The 18,367-nt window shown below is 45.4% G+C and overlaps 1 protein-coding gene across 3 annotated transcripts in view; it reads left to right on the top strand.

Annotated features, from left to right (window-relative positions):
* LOC109904256 (probable E3 ubiquitin-protein ligase IRF2BPL) overlaps window positions 1-18,367 on the top strand; it is a 183,258-nt gene that overhangs the window by 140,657 nt on the left and 24,234 nt on the right. For all 3 annotated transcript variants that reach the window (XR_004202698.1, XR_004202697.1, XR_004202699.1), the window contains one exon: window positions 1,120-1,281. The gene's annotated coding sequence lies outside the window, so the exon portion shown is untranslated. The remainder of the gene's footprint in view (window positions 1-1,119; window positions 1,282-18,367) is intronic.

Here is an 18,367-nt window from a genome sequence, read left to right as displayed (position 1 = left end):
GGTGAATCACTGTCTGGGTTACTCAGTCCTCCCTCATTATTTCAACTGTGGTAATTAGGATTAGAAAAATTGTTCCAATAACGCACACATTTCCAAAATAGTTAAGGCTGTAAAAGTTTTAATTTGATCTGGAACAATTGCCCATAATTAAGCAATTTTTTAATTGTGTTCTTTCCCTGCAATCACTCATTAACTTCTCCCAAAAACCTAATAAAGTATTTAGTGTTTTTCAAAACCCCAAAACCCCATTATGAGAGCCATAATGAAACATGGGCTGACTCTGTGGTGTTACTCAACCCTGTACCAGTTACTAAAGTGTCCCCACCTCTAAACGCTTCAGCCTTTAACTGTATTTATTTATTTCAATGTTTTGACCAACCAGTAAACTTCAAACATTCTCCTTTTTGCCGACGTGCCCTACTTTCCCTCTCGTTCTCTCTTTCCTCTCTCTCTTCTGTCTCTCTCTTTCTCTTTCTCCTTTACTCACCCCTCTCTCCCCTCTCCCCCTCTTTCTCTTTCCCCTCTATCCCCTCTATCCCCTCTCTCTCTCTAGCTCTCGCTCGCTCTCGCTCTCCCACTCTGGAGAGTATCCATTGGAAATGAGATATTAGAAACAGCTCAGCCTTCCATGACTTTACTGCCAAGGAATCTGTAAGTAATGAAAACCAGTGACCAAAATATACTAAACTGAGGCCATAAAGTCAGAGCAAGGAATCTACAATCCTAAATAGATTTTTTTGTCCCAACCTTTCCTCATGTTATTGACAGTTGCTCCAACAATGAAGAATAATGCCGATGTTTGAATCGAGCAGAATACACTTGCATTAGCAGATCAATAAGGAATTTTGGCATGTTCAGTAGATCAGAATTAAAGACATTTGAATATTATATGAACATTGAAGACTGGCCTTGTTTTATCCTCCCCATGTAACCAAAGAGCACCTTCAATCATACCTTTAAATATTCAACTAGCGTATCTATGTAGCGTTCCACACCCATCCTTTTCTTACAATGAAAATGTATTATTTTCATTCTTTCCATCAGGATCCAGAGGAGGACGAAGAGGAGCTCCTAGATGCTCCTATAGAGTTGAACGGTCTGCTCTCTTTTTTCCTGCAGCTATGCACCACGGCCCTGTGCTACCTTGCAGAACCCCTACAACCCCCAAACCCTGTCCTCAGCTCCATCCAACACAGAGAGACCCTGGAGAACAGGCTGGTCGACTGGTGAGGAGGAGGACATTATGTTGCACAGTGGAGCTGATTTGGATTTGCCTTATTGGTAAGCAGTGTTGGCTCTAAAATGTATGTAAACAGGCGATTTATAAGCCTATACTTCATGGTCATTTTACAGGTATTTACAGGTAACCGAGCCAATGGACAGCACTACCTCAGATATCGGTGAGAACAGGAACTGGTTACATAGTATCCTATCCCTTAATGCATGATAACCCTTAACCCCTTTACAGATATAGCAGGGCGTGGCTAACTTGGTCACGCTAAACCTTACCCGAACCTTAACCCTTACACGAACCTTAACCCTAACCATAGCCATAACCTTTACCCTAACCATTGTGGGAAAAGCCTTGTGCTGTGCAGGACTGATATGTGAGAACTGGGTCCTTTCACTGCACAAGGACTAGTCCTGTTCGGGTCCACCCCATGGCTGTGGAGCTGAGACCAGCCTCTAGTCCTGTTCGGGTCCATCCCATGCCTGTGGAACTGAGCCCAGCCCCTAGTCCTGTTCGGGTCCATCCCATGCCTGTGGAACTGAGCCCAGCCCCTAGTCCTGTTCGGGTCCATCCCATGCCTGTGGAACTGAGCCCAGCCCCTAGTCCTGTTCGGGTCCATCCCATGCCTGTGGAACTGAGCCCAGCCCCTAGTCCTGGTTGGGGCCACCCCATACCTGTGGAGCTGAGCCCAGCCAGCATTGATGCAGACTACAGCATAGCTGTGGCCTGGGAGCCTCGGGTAGCATCTCCCCTTCGATGGTGTGTGTGGGGCTCTGTGGTACAGGGACTGTGTGGGGCTATGTGATAGTATTGTCAGTGCTGTTGTCCATCTGATTATATGCTAAACGCTACTTAAAACTCAACTGCTTTGTAAAGCCACAAACCAAAATCCTCATGTTCAGGAATCCCACAATGTCCCTCAAAAATGAGTTCAAATGGGGTTTGCATGCATGCTGAAATATTGACTGACCTTTGAACTGAATAGATTAACTATACCTCGTCTCCGTGATTCAAGTAGATGAACACCATTTGGTGTTGAGCCAGAACAATAACAATGTAGCTGTTCTGTTTATAAGTCTACACCTCATTGAACGCTATGCCTCATGGGTTTCTTGGAGTCCAAGCAGTCTGTGGTGAAGGAACAGTAAGGAAGGAAGTCCCAATACGACCTTCCATTTTCTCATTAAGACATTGATTGTTCTTTCTCATCTCCTCTTCTCAACCGGCCCAGCCCAGCGCTGCTAAAGATTGCAGTCAGAACACTTAAGATAGGTAGTGGCAGCAAAGTTAGCGGGCTATTGATTCAGGCGGTGTCCCAAACGGCACTATATTTCCTTTATAGTGACCTACTTTTACCCATTGCGCTGTATAGGTAGTAGGGTTTCATTTGGGATGCGGCCTTGCACTCTCATCTAATAGAAAGATCAATGATGTATCACATCTGCAGATGATGCCTCCAGTCTGTGATCACTGGTGTGCTGTCAGCACTTTTCCCACTGATCTGCTACTTCCCTTTCAGGAGCTAGTTAAGAACACAATAGTCAGGAGAATAGAGTAGAGGAATACTTGTGGTTGTTTTGTGCAATAGAATTCAAACTCTGTAGTGCAAAGATGGGTGTATCAGAATAGTAGAGAGAAACCGTTTTGAAAGCACAAAGTTTTCACAAAGCATCTCTAAGTAGGATCAGGTCCCCCATGTTCATGTAATCTTATTCATTGTGATCTAAAAGGCTAAACTGATTCTGAATCAGCACTACTACTGAGAGTTCCTTGATAAAAACGCCCCCTGAAATGTTCCTGTTTGTTCCAATGGAGGCTGCGGGGTGGAGCATACACATGTTTGTGGATTCCAGTGTTCCTGTTAGACAGTATGTGGTCTCTGTCAGTGTTTCTGTTAGACAGTATGTGGTCTCTGTCAGTGTTTCTGTTAGACAGTATGTGGTCTCTGTCAGTGTTCCTGTTAGACAGTATTTGGTCTCTGCCAGTGTTCCTGATAGACAGTATGTGGTCTCTGTCAGTGTTCCTGTTAGACAAAATGTGGTCTCTGTCAGGGTTCCTGTTAGACAGTATGTGGTCTCTGTCAGTGTTCCTGTTAGACAGTATGTGGTCTCTGTCAGTGTTCCTGTTAGACAGTATGTGGTCTCTGTCAGTGTTCCTGTTAGACAGTATGTGGTCTCTGTCAGTGTTCCTGTTAGACAGTATGTGGTCTCTGTCAGTGTTCCTGTTAGACAGTATGTGGTCTCTGTCAGTGTTCCTGTTAGACAGTATGTGGTCTCTGTCAGTGTTTCTGTTAGACAGTATGTGGTCTCTGTCAGTGTTCCTGTTAGACAGTATGTGGTCTCTGTCAGTGTTTCTGTTAGACAGTATGTGGTCTCTGTCAGTGTTCCTGTTAGACAGTATGTGGTCCTAACCAGTGTTCCTGTTAGACAGTATGTGGTCTCTGTCAGGGTTCCTGTTAGACAGTATGTGGTCCTAACCAGTGTTCCTGTTAGACAGTATGTGGTCCTAACCAGTGTTCCTGTTAGACAGTATGTGGTCCTAACCAGTGTTTCTGTTAGACAGTATGTGGTCCTAACCAGTGTTCCTGTTAGACAGTATGTGGTCTCTGTCAGTGTTCCTGTTAGACAGTATGTGGTCCTAACCAGTGTTCCTGTTAGACAGTATGTGGTCTCTGTCAGGGTTCCTGTTAGACAGTATGTGGTCTCTGTCAGTGTTCCTGTTAGACAGTATGTGGTCTCTGTCAGTGTTCCTGTTAGACAGTATGTGGTCTCTGTCAGGGTTCCTGTTAGACAGTATGTGGTCTCTGTCAGGGTTCCTGTTAGACAGTATGTGGTCTCTGTCAGTGTTTCTGTTAGACAGTATGTGGTCTCTGTCAGTGTTCCTGTTAGACAGTATGTGGTCCTAACCAGTGTTCCTGTTAGACAGTATGTGGTCTCTGTCAGGGTTCCTGTTAGACAGTATGTGGTCTCTGTCAGGGTTCCTGTTAGACAGTATGTGGTCTCTGTCAGTGTTCCTGTTAGACAGTATGTGGTCTCTGTCAGTGTTCCTGTTAGACAGTATGTGGTCTCTGTCAGGGTTCCTGTTAGACAGTATGTGGTCTCTGTCAGGGTTCCTGTTAGACAGTATGTGGTCTCTGTCAGTGTTTCTGTTAGACAGTATGTGGTCTCTGTCAGTATTCCTGTTAGACAGTATGTGGTCCTAACCAGTGTTTCTGTTAGACAGTATGTGGTCCTAACCAGTGTTCCTGTTAGACAGTATGTGGTCTCTGTCAGTGTTCCTGTTAGACAGTATGTGGTCCTAACCAGTGTTTCTGTGAGACAGTATGTGGTCCTAACCAGTGTTCCTGTTAGACAGTATGTGGTCCTAACCAGTGTTCCTGTTAGACAGTATGTGGTCTCTGTCAGTGTTCCTGTTAGACAGTATGTGGTCTCTGTCAGTGTTCCTGTTAGACAGTATGTGGTCTCTGTCAGTGTTCCTGTTAGACAGTATGTGGTCCTAACCAGTGTTCCTGTTAGACAGTATGTGGTCCTAACCAGGGTTCCTGTTAGACAGTATGTGGTCTCTGTCAGGGTTCCTGTTAGACAGTAAGTGGTCCTAACCAGTGTTCCTGTTAGACAGTATGTGGTCCTAACCAGTATTCCTGTTAGACAGTATGTGGTCTCTGTCAGTGTTCCTGTTAGACAGTATGTGGTCCTAACCAGTGTTTCTGTGAGACAGTATGTGGTCCTAACCAGTGTTCCTGTTAGACAGTATGTGGTCCTAACCAGTGTTCCTGTTAGACAGTATGTGGTCTCTGTCAGTGTTCCTGTTAGACAGTATGTGGTCTCTGTCAGTGTTCCTGTTAGACAGTATGTGGTCCTAACCAGTGTTCCTGTTAGACAGTATGTGGTCCTAACCAGGGTTCCTGTTAGACAGTATGTGGTCCTAACCAGTGTTCCTGTTAGACAGTATGTGGTCTCTGTCAGTGTTCCTGTTAGACAGTATGTGGTCTCTGTCAGGGTTCCTGTTAGACAGTATGTGGTCTCTGTCAGTGTTCCTGTTAGACAGTATGTGGTCTCTGTCAGTGTTCCTGTTAGACAGTATGTGGTCTCTGTCAGGGTTCCTGTTAGACAGTATGTGGTCTCTGTCAGTGTTCCTGTTAGACAGTATGTGGTCTCTGTCAGTGTTTCTGTTAGACAGTATGTGGTCTCTGTCAGTGTTCCTGTTAGACAGTATGTGGTCCTAACCAGTGTTCCTGTTAGACAGTATGTGGTCTCTGTCAGGGTTCCTGTTAGACAGTATGTGGTCCTAACCAGTGTTCCTGTTAGACAGTATGTGGTCCTAACCAGTATTCCTGTTAGACAGTATGTGGTCCTAACCAGTGTTTCTGTTAGACAGTATGTGGTCCTAACCAGTGTTCCTGTTAGACAGTATGTGGTCTCTGTCAGTGTTCCTGTTAGACAGTATGTGGTCCTAACCAGTGTTCCTGTTAGACAGTATGTGGTCCTAACCAGTGTTCCTGTTAGACAGTATGTGGTCTCTGTCAGTGTTCCTGTTAGACAGTATGTGGTCTCTGTCAGTGTTCCTGTTAGACAGTATGTGGTCCTAACCAGTGTTCCTGTTAGACAGTATGTGGTCCTAACCAGGGTTCCTGTTAGACAGTATGTGGTCCTAACCAGTGTTCCTGTTAGACAGTATGTGGTCCTAACCAGTGTTCCTGTTAGACAGTATGTGGTCTCTGTCAGGGTTCCTGTTAGACAGTATGTGGTCTCTGTCAGTGTTCCTGTTAGACAGTATGTGGTCTCTGTCAGTGTTCCTGTTAGACAGTATGTGGTCTCTGTCAGGGTTCCTGTTAGACAGTATGTGGTCTCTGTCAGTGTTCCTGTTAGACAGTATGTGGTCCTAACCAGTGTTTCTGTGAGACAGTATGTGGTCCTAACCAGTGTTCCTGTTAGACAGTATGTGGTCCTAACCAGTGTTCCTGTTAGACAGTATGTGGTCTCTGTCAGTGTTCCTGTTAGACAGTATGTGGTCTCTGTCAGTGTTCCTGTTAGACAGTATGTGGTCTCTGTCAGTGTTCCTGTTAGACAGTATGTGGTCCTAACCAGTGTTCCTGTTAGACAATATGTGGTCCTAACCAGGGTTCCTGTTAGACAGTATGTGGTCCTAACCAGTGTTCCTGTTAGACAGTATGTGGTCCTAACCAGTGTTCCTGTTAGACAGTATGTGGTCTCTGTCAGTGTTCCTGTTAGACAGTATGTGGTCCTAACCAGTGTTCCTGTTAGACAGTATGTGGTCCTAACCAGTGTTTCTGTTAGACAGTATGTGGTCCTAACCAGTGTTCCTGTTAGACAGTATGTGGTCCTAACCAGTGTTCCTGTTAGACAGTATGTGGTCCTAACCAGTGTTCCTGTTAGACAGTATGTGGTCTCTGTCAGGGTTCCTGTTAGACAGTATGTGGTCTCTGTCAGTGTTCCTGTTAGACAGTATGTGGTCTCTGTCAGTGTTCCTGTTAGACAGTATGTGGTCCTAACCAGTGTTCCTGTTAGACAGTATGTGGTCCTAACCAGGGTTCCTGTTAGACAGTATGTGGTCCTAACCAGTGTTCCTGTTAGACAGTATGTGGTCCTAACCAGTGTTCCTGTTAGACAGTATGTGGTCTCTGTCAGTGTTCCTGTTAGACAGTATGTGGTCCTAACCAGTGTTCCTGTTAGACAGTATGTGGTCCTAACCAGTGTTTCTGCTAGACAGTATGTGGTCCTAACCAGTGTTCCTGTTAGACAGTATGTGGTCCTAACCAGTGTTCCTGTTAGACAGTATGTGGTCTCTGTCAGGGTTCCTGTTAGACAGTATGTGGTCTCTGTCAGTGTTCCTGTTAGATAGTATGTGGTCTCTGTCAGTGTTCCTGTTAGACAGTATGTGGTCTCTGTCAGGGTTCCTGTTAGACAGTATGTGGTCTCTGTCAGGGTTCCTGTTAGACAGTATGTGGTCTCTGTCAGGGTTCCTGTTAGACAGTATGTGGTCCTAACCAGTCTTCCTGTTAGACAGTATGTGGTCTCTGTCAGGGTTCCTGTTAGACAGTATGTGGTCTCTGTCAGTGTTCCTGTTAGACAAAATGTGGTCTCTGTCAGTGTTCCTGTTAGACAGTATGTGGTCCTAACCAGTGTTCCTGTTAGACAGTATGTGGTCTCTGTCAGTGTTCCTGTTAGACAGTATGTGGTCTCTGTCAGTGTTTCTGTTAGACAGTATGTGGTCTCTGTCAGTGTTCCTGTTAGACAGTATGTGGTCTCTGTCAGTGTTTCTGTTAGACAGTATGTGGTCTCTGTCAGTGTTCCTGTTAGACAGTATGTGGTCCTAACCAGTGTTTCTGTGAGACAGTATGTGGTCCTAACCAGTGTTCCTGTTAGACAGTATGTGGTCCTAACCAGTGTTTCTGTTAGACAAAATGTGGTCTCTGTCAGTGTTCCTGTTAGACAGTATGTGGTCTCTGTCAGTGTTCCTGTTAGACAGTATGTGGTCCTAACCAGTGTTCCTGTTAGACAGTATGTGGTCTCTGTCAGTGTTCCTGTTAGACAGTATTTGGTCTCTGTCAGTGTTCCTGTTAGACAGTATGTGGTCTCTGTCAGTGTTCCTGTTAGACAGTATGTGGTCCTAACCAGTGTTCCTGTTAGACAGTATGTGGTCCTAACCAGGGTTCCTGTTAGACAGTATGTGGTCCTAACCAGTGTTCCTGTTAGACAGTATGTGGTCCTAACCAGTGTTCCTGTTAGACAGTATGTGGTCTCTGTCAGGGTTCCTGTTAGACAGTATGTGGTCCTAACCAGTCTTCCTGTTAGACAGTATGTGGTCCTAACCAGTGTTCCTGTTAGACAGTATGTGGTCTCTGTCAGTGTTCCTGTTAGACAGTATGTGGTCTCTGTCAGTGTTTCTGTTAGACAGTATGTGGTCTCTGTCAGGGTTCCTGTTAGACAGTATGTGGTCTCTGTCAGTGTTCCTGTTAGACAGTATGTGGTCCTAACCAGTGTTCCTGTTAGACAGTATGTGGTCTCTGTCAGGGTTCCTGTTAGACAGTATGTGGTCTCTGTCAGTGTTCCTGTTAGACAAAATGTGGTCTCTGTCAGTGTTCCTGTTAGACAGTATGTGGTCCTAACCAGTGTTCCTGTTAGACAGTATGTGGTCTCTGTCAGTGTTCCTGTTAGACAGTATGTGGTCTCTGTCAGTGTTTCTGTTAGACAGTATGTGGTCTCTGTCAGTGTTCCTGTTAGACAGTATGTGGTCTCTGTCAGTGTTTCTGTTAGACAGTATGTGGTCTCTGTCAGTGTTCCTTTTAGACAGTATGTGGTCCTAACCAGTGTTTCTGTGAGACAGTATGTGGTCCTAACCAGTGTTCCTGTTAGACAGTTTGTGGTCCTAACCAGTGTTTCTGTTAGACAAAATGTGGTCTCTGTCAGTGTTCCTGTTAGACAGTATGTGGTCCTAACCAGTGTTCCTGTTAGACAGTATGTGGTCCTAACCAGTGTTTCTGTTAGACAGTATGTGGTCCTAACCAGTGTTCCTGTTAGACAGTATGTGGTCCTAACCAGTGTTCCTGTTAGACAGTATGTGGTCCTAACCAGTGTTCCTGTTAGACAGTATGTGGTCTCTGTCAGGGTTCCTGTTAGACAGTATGTGGTCTCTGTCAGTGTTCCTGTTAGACAGTATGTTGTCTCTGTCAGTGTTCCTGTTAGACAGTATGTGGTCTCTGTCAGGGTTCCTGTTAGACAGTATGTGGTCTCTGTCAGTGTTCCTGTTAGACAGTATGTGGTCTCTGTCAGGGTTCCTGTTAGACAGTATGTGGTCCTAACCAGTCTTCCTGTTAGACAGTATGTGGTCCTAACCAGTGTTCCTGTTAGACAGTATGTGGTCTCTGTCAGTGTTCCTGTTAGACAGTATGTGGTCTCTGTCAGTGTTTCTGTTAGACAGTATGTGGTCTCTGTCAGGGTTCCTGTTAGACAGTATGTGGTCTCTGTCAGTGTTCCTGTTAGACAGTATGTGGTCCTAACCAGTGTTCCTGTTAGACAGTATGTGGTCTCTGTCAGGGTTCCTGTTAGACAGTATGTGGTCTCTGTCAGTGTTCCTGTTAGACAAAATGTGGTCTCTGTCAGTGTTCCTGTTAGACAGTATGTGGTCCTAACCAGTGTTCCTGTTAGACAGTATGTGGTCTCTGTCAGTGTTTCTGTTAGACAGTATGTGGTCTCTGTCATTGTTCCTGTTAGACAGTATGTGGTCCTAACCAGTGTTTCTGTGAGACAGTATGTGGTCCTAACCAGTGTTCCTGTTAGACAGTATGTGGTCCTAACCAGTGTTTCTGTTAGACAGTATGTGGTCCTAACCAGTGTTCCTGTTAGACAGTATGTGGTCCTAACCAGTGTTCCTGTTAGACAGTATGTGGTCCTAACCAGTGTTCCTGTTAGACAGTATGTGGTCTCTGTCAGGGTTCCTGTTAGACAGTATGTGGTCTCTGTCAGTGTTCCTGTTAGACAGTATGTGGTCTCTGTCAGTGTTCCTGTTAGACAGTATGTGGTCTCTGTCAGGGTTCCTGTTAGACAGTATGTGGTCTCTGTCAGGGTTCCTGTTAGACAGTATGTGGTCTCTGTCAGTGTTCCTGTTAGACAGTATGTGGTCTCTGTCAGTGTTCCTGTTAGACAGTATGTGGTCTCTGTCAGGGTTCCTGTTAGACAGTATGTGGTCTCTGTCAGTGTTCCTGTTAGACAGTATGTGGTCTCTGTCAGGGTTCCTGTTAGACAGTATGTGGTCCTAACCAGTCTTCCTGTTAGACAGTATGTGGTCCTAACCAGTGTTCCTGTTAGACAGTATGTGGTCTCTGTCAGTGTTCCTGTTAGACAGTATGTGGTCTCTGTCAGTGTTCCTGTTAGACAGTATGTGGTCTCTGTCAGTGTTTCTGTTAGACAGTATGTGGTCTCTGTCATTGTTCCTGTTAGACAGTATGTGGTCCTAACCAGTGTTTCTGTGAGACAGTATGTGGTCCTAACCAGTGTTCCTGTTAGACAGTATGTGGTCCTAACCAGTGTTTCTGTTAGACAGTATGTGGTCCTAACCAGTGTTCCTGTTAGACAGTATGTGGTCCTAACCAGTGTTCCTGTTAGACAGTATGTGGTCCTAACCAGTGTTCCTGTTAGACAGTATGTGGTCTCTGTCAGGGTTCCTGTTAGACAGTATGTGGTCTCTGTCAGTGTTCCTGTTAGACAGTATGTGGTCTCTGTCAGTGTTCCTGTTAGACAGTATGTGGTCTCTGTCAGGGTTCCTGTTAGACAGTATGTGGTCTCTGTCAGGGTTCCTGTTAGACAGTATGTGGTCTCTGTCAGTGTTCCTGTTAGACAGTATGTGGTCTCTGTCAGTGTTCCTGTTAGACAGTATGTGGTCTCTGTCAGGGTTCCTGTTAGACAGTATGTGGTCTCTGTCAGTGTTCCTGTTAGACAGTATGTGGTCTCTGTCAGGGTTCCTGTTAGACAGTATGTGGTCCTAACCAGTCTTCCTGTTAGACAGTATGTGGTCCTAACCAGTGTTCCTGTTAGACAGTATGTGGTCTCTGTCAGTGTTCCTGTTAGACAGTATGTGGTCTCTGTCAGTGTTTCTGTTAGACAGTATGTGGTCTCTGTCAGGGTTCCTGTTAGACAGTATGTGGTCTCTGTCAGTGTTCCTGTTAGACAGTATGTGGTCCTAACCAGTGTTCCTGTTAGACAGTATGTGGTCTCTGTCAGGGTTCCTGTTAGACAGTATGTGGTCTCTGTCAGTGTTCCTGTTAGACAAAATGTGGTCTCTGTCAGTGTTCCTGTTAGACAGTATGTGGTCCTAACCAGTGTTCCTGTTAGACAGTATGTGGTCTCTGTCAGTGTTCCTGTTAGACAGTATGTGGTCTCTGTCAGGGTTCCTGTTAGACAGTATGTGGTCTCTGTCAGTGTTCCTGTTAGACAGTATGTGGTCTCTGTCAGTGTTCCTGTTAGACAGTATGTGGTCTCTGTCAGGGTTCCTGTTAGACAGTATGTGGTCTCTGTCAGTGTTCCTGTTAGACAGTATGTGGTCTCTGTCAGGGTTTCCTGTTAGACAGTATGTGGTCCTAACCAGTCTTCCTGTTAGACAGTATGTGGTCCTAACCAGTGTTCCTGTTAGACAGTATGTGGTCTCTGTCAGTGTTCCTGTTAGACAGTATGTGGTCTCTGTCAGTGTTTCTGTTAGACAGTATGTGGTCTCTGTCATTGTTCCTGTTAGACAGTATGTGGTCCTAACCAGTGTTTCTGTGAGACAGTATGTGGTCCTAACCAGTGTTCCTGTTAGACAGTATGTGGTCCTAACCAGTGTTTCTGTTAGACAGTATGTGGTCCTAACCAGTGTTCCTGTTAGACAGTATGTGGTCCTAACCAGTGTTCCTGTTAGACAGTATGTGGTCCTAACCAGTGTTTCTGTTAGACAGTATGTGGTCCTAACCAGTGTTCCTGTTAGACAGTATGTGGTCCTAACCAGTGTTCCTGTTAGACAGTATGTGGTCCTAACCAGTGTTCCTGTTAGACAGTATGTGGTCTCTGTCAGGGTTCCTGTTAGACAGTATGTGGTCTCTGTCAGTGTTCCTGTTAGACAGTATGTGGTCTCTGTCAGTGTTCCTGTTAGACAGTATGTGGTCTCTGTCAGGGTTCCTGTTAGACAGTATGTGGTCTCTGTCAGGGTTCCTGTTAGACAGTATGTGGTCTCTGTCAGTGTTCCTGTTAGACAGTATGTGGTCTCTGTCAGTGTTCCTGTTAGACAGTATGTGGTCTCTGTCAGGGTTCCTGTTAGACAGTATGTGGTCTCTGTCAGTGTTCCTGTTAGACAGTATGTGGTCTCTGTCAGGGTTCCTGTTAGACAGTATGTGGTCCTAACCAGTCTTCCTGTTAGACAGTATGTGGTCCTAACCAGTGTTCCTGTTAGACAGTATGTGGTCTCTGTCAGTGTTCCTGTTAGACAGTATGTGGTCTCTGTCAGTGTTCCTGTTAGACAGTATGTGGTCTCTGTCAGTGTTTCTGTTAGACAGTATGTGGTCTCTGTCATTGTTCCTGTTAGACAGTATGTGGTCCTAACCAGTGTTTCTGTGAGACAGTATGTGGTCCTAACCAGTGTTTCCTGTTAGACAGTATGTGGTCCTAACCAGTGTTTCTGTTAGACAGTATGTGGTCCTAACCAGTGTTCCTGTTAGACAGTATGTGGTCCTAACCAGTGTTCCTGTTAGACAGTATGTGGTCCTAACCAGTGTTCCTGTTAGACAGTATGTGGTCTCTGTCAGGGTTCCTGTTAGACAGTATGTGGTCTCTGTCAGTGTTCCTGTTAGACAGTATGTGGTCTCTGTCAGTGTTCCTGTTAGACAGTATGTGGTCTCTGTCAGGGTTCCTGTTAGACAGTATGTGGTCTCTGTCAGGGTTCCTGTTAGACAGTATGTGGTCTCTGTCAAGTGTTCCTGTAGACAGTATGTGGTCTCTGTCAGTGTTCCTGTTAGACAGTATGTGGTCTCTGTCAGGGTTCCTGTTTAGACAGTATGTGGTCTCTGTCAGTGTTCCTGTTAGACAGTATGTGGTTCTCTGTCAGGGTTCCTGTAGACAGTATGTGGTCCTAACCAGTCTTCCTGTTAGACAGTATGTGGTCCTAACCAGTGTTCCTGTTAGACAGTATGTGGTCTCTGTCAGTGTTCCTGTTAGACAGTATGTGGTCTCTGTCAGTGTTTCTGTTAGACAGTATGTGGTCTCTGTCAGGGTTCCTGTTAGACAGTATGTGGTCTCTGTCAGTGTTCCTGTTAGACAGTATGTGGTCCTAACCAGTGTTCCTGTTAGACAGTATGTGGTCTCTGTCAGGGTTCCTGTTAGACAGTATGTGGTCTCTGTCAGTGTTCCTGTTAGACAAAATGTGGTCTCTGTCAGTGTTCCTGTTAGACAGTATGTGGTCCTAACCAGTGTTCCTGTTAGACAGTATGTGGTCTCTGTCAGTGTTCCTGTTAGACAGTATGTGGTCTCTGTCAGGGTTCCTGTTAGACAGTATGTGGTCTCTGTCAGTGTTCCTGTTAGACAGTATGTGGTCTCTGTCAGTGTTCCTGTTAGACAGTATGTGGTCTCTGTCAGGGTTCCTGTTAGACAGTATGTGGTCTCTGTCAGTGTTCCTGTTAGACAGTATTGTGGTCTCTGTCAGGGTTCCTGTTAGACAGTATGTGGTCCTAACCAGTCTTCCTGTTAGACAGTATGTGGTCCTAACCAGTGTTCCTGTTAGACAGTATGTGGTCTCTGTCAGTGTTCCTGTTAGACAGTATGTGGTCTCTGTCAGTGTTCCTGTTAGACAGTATGTGGTCTCTGTCAGTGTTTCTGTTAGACAGTATGTGGTCTCTGTCATTGTTCCTGTTAGACAGTATGTGGTCCTAACCAGTGTTTCTGTGAGACAGTATGTGGTCCTAACCAGTGTTCCTGTTAGACAGTATGTGGTCCTAACCAGTGTTTCTGTTAGACAGTATGTGGTCCTAACCAGTGTTCCTGTTAGACAGTATGTGGTCCTAACCAGTGTTCCTGTTAGACAGTATGTGGTCCTAACCAGTGTTTCTGTTAGACAGTATGTGGTCCTAACCAGTGTTCCTGTTAGACAGTATGTGGTCCTAACCAGTGTTCCTGTTAGACAGTATGTGGTCCTAACCAGTGTTTCCTGTTAGACAGTATGTGGTCTCTGTCCAGGGTTCCTGTTAGACAGTATGTGGTCTCTGTCAGTGTTCCTGTTAGACAGTATGTGGTCTCTGTCAGTGTTCCTGTTAGACAGTATGTGGTCTCTGTCAGGGTTCCTGTTAGACAGTATGTGGTCTCTGTCAGGGTTCCTGTTAGACAGTATGTGGTCTCTGTCAGTGTTCCTGTTAGACAGTATGTGGTCTCTGTCAGTGTTCCTGTTAGACAGTATGTGGTCTCTGTCAGGGTTCCTGTTAGACAGTATGTGGTCTCTGTCAGTGTTCCTGTTAGACAGTATGTGGTCTCTGTCAGGGTTCCTGTTAGACAGTATGTGGTCCTAACCAGTCTTCCTGTTAGACAGTATGTGGTCCTAACCAGTGTTCCTGTTAGACAGTATGTGGTCTCTGTCAGTGTTCCTGTTAGACAGTATGTGGTCTCTGTCAGTGTTCCTGTTAGACAGTATGTGGTCTCTGTCAGTGTTTCTGTTAGACAGTATGTGGTCTCTGTCATTGTTCCTGTTAGACAGTATGTGGTCCTAACCAGTGTTTTCTGTGAGACAGTATGTGGTCCTAACCAGTGTTCCTGTTAGACAGTATGTGGTCCTAACCAGTGTTTCTGTTAGACAGTATGTGGTCCTAACCAGTGTTCCTGTTAGACAGTATGTGGTCCTAACCAGTGTTCCTGTTAGACAGTATGTGGGTCCTAACCAGTGTTCCTGTTAGACAGTATGTGGTCTCTGTCAGGGTTTCCTGTTAGACAGTAAATGTGGTCTCTGTCAGTGTTCCTGTTAGACAGTATGTGGTCTCTGTCAGTGTTCCTGTTAGACAGTATGTGGTCTCTGTCAGGGTTCCTGTTAGACAGTATGTGGTCTCTGTCAGGGTTCCTGTTAGACAGTATGTGGTCTCTGTCAGTGTTCCTGTTAGACAGTATGTGGTCTCTGTCAGTGGTTCCTGTTAGACAGTATGTGGTCTCTTCAGGGTTCCTGTTAGACAGTATGTGGTCTCTGTCAGTGTTCCTGTTAGACAGTATGTGGTCTCTGTCAGGGTTCCTGTTAGACAGTATGTGGTCCTAACCCAGTCTTCCTGTTAGACAGTATGTGGTCCTAACCAGTGTTCCTGTTAGACAGTATGTGGTCTCTGTCAGTGTTCCTGTTAGACAGTATGTGGTCTCTGTCAGTGTTTCTGTTAGACAGTATGTGGTCTCTGTCAGGGTTCCTGTTAGACAGTATGTGGTCTCTGTCAGTGTTCCTGTTAGACAGTATGTGGTCCTAACCAGTGTTCCTGTTAGACAGTATGTGGTCTCTGTCAGGGTTCCTGTTAGACAGTATGTGGTCTCTGTCAGTGTTCCTGTTAGACAATGTGGTCTCTGTCAGTGTTCCTGTTAGACAGTATGTGGTCCTAACCAGTGTTCCTGTTAGACAGTATGTGGTCTCTGTCAGTGTTCCTGTTAGACAGTATGTGGTCTCTGTCAGGGTTCCTGTTAGACAGTATGTGGTCTCTGTCAGTGTTCCTGTTAGACAGTATGTGGTCTCTGTCAGTGTTCCTGTTAGACAGTATGTGGTCTCTGTCAGGGTTCCTGTTAGACAGTATGTGGTCTCTGTCAGTGTTCCTGTTAGACAGTATGTGGTCTCTGTCAGTGTTCCTGTTAGACAGTATGTGGTCCTAACCAGTGTTCCTGTTAGACAGTATGTGGTCCTAACCAGTGTTCCTGTTAGACAGTATGTGGTCTCTGTCAGTGTTCCTGTTAGACAGTATGTGGTCTCTGTCAGTGTTCCTGTTAGACAGTATGTGGTCTCTGTCAGTGTTCCTGTTAGACAGTATGTGGTCTCTGTCAGTGTTCCTGTTAGACAGTATGTGGTCCTAACCAGTGTTTCTGTTAGACAGTATGTGGTCCTAACCAGTGTTCCTGTTAGACAGTATGTGGTCCTAACCAGTGTTCCTGTTAGACAGTATGTGGTCCTAACCAGTGTTCCTGTTAGACAGTATGTGGTCCTAACCAGTGTTCCTGTTAGACAGTATGTGGTCCTAACCAGTGTTCCTGTTAGACAGTATGTGGTCTCTGTCAGGGTTCCTGTTAGACAGTATGTGGTCTCTGTCAGTGTTCCTGTTAGACAGTATGTGGTCTCTGTCAGTGTTCCTGTTAGACAGTATGTGGTCTCTGTCAGGGTTCCTGTTAGACAGTATGTGGTCTCTGTCAGTGTTCCTGTTAGACAGTATGTGGTCTCTGTCAGTGTTCCTGTTAGACAGTATGTGGTCTCTGTCAGTGTTCCTGTTAGACAGTATGTGGTCTCTGTCAGGGTTCCTGTTAGACAGTATGTGGTCTCTGTCAGTGTTCCTGTTAGACAGTATGTGGTCTCTGTCAGGGTTCCTGTTAGACAGTATGTGGTCCTAACCAGTGTTCCTGTTAGACAGTATGTGGTCCTAACCAGTGTTCCTGTTAGACAGTATGTGGTCTCTGTCAGTGTTCCTGTTAGACAGTATGTGGTCTCTGTCAGTGTTCTGTTAGACAGTATGTGGTCTCTGTCAGTGTTCCTGTTAGACAGTATGTGGTCTCTGTCAGTGTTCCTGTTAGACAGTATGTGGTCCTAACCAGTGTTCCTGTTAGACAGTATGTGGTCTCTGTCAGTGTTCCTGTTAGACAGTATGTGGTCTCTGTCAGTGTTCCTGTTAGACAGTATGTGGTCTCTGTCAGTGTTCCTGTTAGACAGTATGTGGTCCTAACCAGTGTTCCTGTTAGACAGTATGTGGTCTCTGTCAGTGTTCCTGTTAGACAGTATGTGGTCTCTGTCAGTGTTTCTGTTAGACAGTATGTGGTCTCTGTCAGTGTTCCTGTTAGACAGTATGTGGTCTCTGTCAGTGTTTCTGTTAGACAGTATGTGGTCTCTGTCAGTGTTCCTGTTAGACAGTATGTGGTCCTAACCAGTGTTTCTGTTAGACAGTATGTGGTCCTAACCAGTGTTCCTGTTAGACAGTATGTGGTCCTAACCAGTGTTTCTGTTAGACAGTATGTGGTCTCTGTCAGTGTTCCTGTTAGACAGTATGTGGTCTCTGTCAGTGTTCCTGTTAGACAGTATGTGGTCTCTGTCAGTGTTCCTGTTAGACAGTATGTGGTCTAACCAGTGTTCCTGTTAGACAGTATGTGGTCCTAACAGGGTTCCTGTTAGACAGTATGTGGTCTCTGTCAGGGTTCCTGTTAGACAGTATGTGGTCCTAACCAGTGTTCCTGTTAGACAGTATGTGGTCCTAACCAGTGTTCCTGTTAGACAGTATGTGGTCCTAACCAGTGTTCCTGTTAGACAGTATGTGGTCCTAACCAGTGTTCCTGTTAGACAGTATGTGGTCTCTGTCAGTGTTCCTGTTAGACAGTATGTGGTCCTAACCAGTGTTTCTGTTAGACAGTATGTGGTCCTAACCAGTGTTCCTGTTAGACAGTATGTGGTCCTAACCAGTGTTCCTGTTAGACAGTATGTGGTCTCTGTCAGTGTTCCTGTTAGACAGTATGTGGTCCTAACCAGTGTTCCTGTTAGACAGTATGTGGTCCTAACCAGTGTTCCTGTTAGACAGTATGTGGTCCTAACCAGTGTTCCTGTTAGACAGTATGTGGTCCTAACCAGTGTTCCTGTTAGACAGTATGTGGTCTCTGTCAGTGTTCCTGTTAGACAGTATGTGGTCCTAACAGTGTTCCTGTTAGACAGTATGTGGTCCTAACCAGTGTTCCTGTTAGACAGTATGTGGTCCTAACCAGTGTTCCTGTTAGACAGTATGTGGTCTCTGTCAGGGTTCCTGTTAGACAGTATGTGGTCTCTGTCAGTGTTCCTGTTAGACAGTATGTGGTCTCTGTCAGTGTTCCTGTTAGACAGTATGTGGTCTCTGTCAGGGTTCCTGTTAGACAGTATGTGGTCTCTGTCAGTGTTCCTGTTAGACAGTATGTGGTCTCTGTCAGGGTTCCTGTTAGACAGTATGTGGTCCTAACCAGTCTTCCTGTTAGACAGTATGTGGTCCTAACCAGTGTTCCTGTTAGACAGTATGTGGTCTCTGTCAGTGTTCCTGTTAGACAGTATGTGGTCTCTGTCAGTGTTTCTGTTAGACAGTATGTGGTCTCTGTCAGGGTTCCTGTTAGACAGTATGTGGTCTCTGTCAGTGTTCCTGTTAGACAGTATGTGGTCCTAACCAGTGTTCCTGTTAGACAGTATGTGGTCTCTGTCAGTGTTCCTGTTAGACAGTATGTGGTCTCTGTCAGTGTTCCTGTTAGACAGTATGTGGTCCTAACCAGTGTTCCTGTTAGACAGTATGTGGTCTCTGTCAGTGTTCCTGTTAGACAGTATGTGGTCTCTGTCAGTGTTCCTGTTAGACAGTATGTGGTCTCTGTCAGTGTTCCTGTTAGACAGTATGTGGTCCTGTCAGTGTTCCTGTTAGACAGTATGTGGTCCTGTCAG

This window comes from Oncorhynchus kisutch, linkage group LG14 (genome assembly GCF_002021735.2).
Source record: "Oncorhynchus kisutch isolate 150728-3 linkage group LG14, Okis_V2, whole genome shotgun sequence".
NCBI classification, from domain to species: Eukaryota; Metazoa; Chordata; class Actinopteri; order Salmoniformes; family Salmonidae; genus Oncorhynchus; species Oncorhynchus kisutch.
This window is presented reverse-complemented; position numbering and strand designations above follow the sequence as displayed.